Source organism: Tupaia chinensis, unplaced genomic scaffold (genome assembly GCF_000334495.1).
Source record: "Tupaia chinensis unplaced genomic scaffold, TupChi_1.0 Scaffold000397_1, whole genome shotgun sequence".
In the NCBI taxonomy this organism is placed as follows: Eukaryota; Metazoa; Chordata; class Mammalia; order Scandentia; family Tupaiidae; genus Tupaia; species Tupaia belangeri.
Window position 1 is genome coordinate 139,581 of NW_006159899.1, and position 2,434 is coordinate 142,014.

General features: G+C 36.8%; 1 pseudogene; it reads right to left on the reverse strand.

Moving 5' to 3' along the window:
• Nucleotides 1-466: 466 nt before the first annotated feature.
• On the reverse strand, nucleotides 467-1,310 carry LOC102470308 (eukaryotic translation initiation factor 4E pseudogene; annotated as a pseudogene).
• Nucleotides 1,311-2,434: the final 1,124 nt, after the last annotated feature.

Here is a 2,434-nt window from a genome sequence, read left to right on the forward strand (position 1 = left end):
TTTTTTGCACAAAATTAGTGTTTATTCCACCTTTGTGTCATATTCCTGGATCCTTTACCAATGTTACATGAGGAAACAAACAAAAGCAAAACAAATGAAAAACAAATCAGAATCACTAATGTTATCAAGTAGGGAAACAAATAAATTAAAATCTAGCAGCCATCAGCAAGAGTACAGCAAAGATGATGCTGTAAAAAGAAAACAAAGAAATTGCTAGAAAACTGTATGCATCATACTCTTTCAAACCAGCAAAATATGCTCCTTAAATACAATGGAACATAAATTTTTTTCCTGTAAGGTATAGAAATACAAGTTCTTTTTTGAATATTGTGGATGGATAAAATGTGTTTGTAATAGTAATTCTACTAAGCTATTACAGAGTGGGTCAGGAACACATTTATGAATTTTGGGGACGAAGTGTACTATAATTCTTTGATTGGGAAAATGGACATTAGTCAAAATTTTTAAAAAAATGAACACAGAAGTACAAGACAAAGGCGAATGAGACTTCTTTTATATCTTAGCAACATTTAGATGGAAATCAAATTTAAATGCAGTCTACTCTGCTTTTGAAGAGGAAATCAAATTTAAATGCAGTCCACTCTGCTTTTGAAGAGGCTTTGGTTCAGCTCCCAAATCTTGATTGCTTGACGCAGTCTCCTATGAGAATACTCAGAAGGTGTCTTCTTAAACAACAAACTTATTTTTAGTGGTGGAGCTGGTCTTAGTAGCTGTGTCAGCATGGGACTGATAACCAACCACTATCTTTGGAGGAAGTCTTAACCTTTCCTTGTATACCCTCCCTATGTGTGTAACAGCCTCTTTATTTTCACATTCAGTAGTCCATATTGCTATCTTATCACCTTTTGCTCTAACATTAACCACAGCTCCACACACATCATCACTGTAGTCATCAAAAGACTCTCCAATAAGGCACAGCAGTGTCTCTAGCCAAAAGCAATCGAGGTCACTTGGTCTCTGCTGTTTGTTCAATGTAATTAGCCATCGTCCTCCCCATTTGTTTTTCTCAACTTCCAACATAGACTCAATACCGTCCTTAAAAAGTGAGTAGTCACAGCCAGGCATTAAATTACTAGACAACTGGATATGGTTGTATAGAGTCCAAAAGTCTTCAACAGTATCAAACTTAGAGATCAGTCGAAGGTTTGCTTGCCAAGTTTTGCTCTTATCATTTTTAAAGTACATTTATAGTGTTCTGGGTTAGCAAGCTCCTGATTAGATTCTGTTTTCTCCTCTTCTGTAGGTGGGGGCTTAGGGATAGGGGTGGTTTCCGGTTGCACAGTCGCCATCTTAGATCGATCTCACTTCTGGGATATTTCTGATTGGGAATTTCTGCCCCATTCTCAACCTTGCCACAAGAGGTCATGTATGCTACAGTTTTAATGAGAAATTATTCAATGCGTTTGAGTGATATAAATTAAGAGCCCACCATACACTAGATACTGTCTGGGTAAAGAGTGTAAGTTCCTGAGAAACAAAAATACTTACATGCCACTGATGGATAAGACATATGAGCTGACAAAGAAGTAATTGTGTTATTTATAAGATGTTAATAAGTGCATAGAAGAAGAAGGAATTATGTAAAGAGGAGAGACTGGACAGAGGTACCGCCAGCTCTTGGGTGTGTCCAGGCAAAACTGGCAAACAAAATGGTGTTTGAACAGGTAGAGAGGGTGGGAGCTGTGAAGGTATCTAGAGAAGTGTATAGCTTGCAGAGAGGATAAGTAGAGGGCAGAGTGACGAGATGGTATTAGGGGATATTGAGGAACAAGGAGGCCTGCTGCAGCTGAAACTTGTAGTCCTCTTAACTCCTTATGTATGCAGTTCTCTAAGAATGTGGATAAAGCAGAAAGCTTCCCATTGACATGTAAACTTGGGCCACAATTTGATATGATTATTTTGTGTCATGTACTTAGGGAAATTTTGTAAAAAATCTACTTAATAAGCAGAGAGAGAGAGAGAGATGAATTAAATGGGCTGAGAGGGGAAAAGCCTGATGTAGTGAGGTGATCCATGAATGGATGAAAATCACAGGATGAAATAAGCTTCTTCGGCTCTAAGAGGGTGTCAACTCTGGGGAAATACTTTTGATGTCCAGAAGAATCAACAAAAGAGAAAAAAACATACCTGAAAGAATAAGGAGTGATATCTATATAATGACTAAATATTTTACAGATTTAATACTCCCAGAGAAAAATGAGCAAATGAACTGAACCCATGATTCGAAAGACAAAATATATAAAATATAACTAAATTGAGGGTATGTTTAAAGGATACAATGGAAAATGTCTTCATTCAATAAAAGATATTAAATATAACACATTTGGAAAGAAACAAACAAAAAAACAGGATGGGACTCTTGGATATACCATGTATCAGTTGTCTGAAATCGGATAACCACAACCATTCTAAG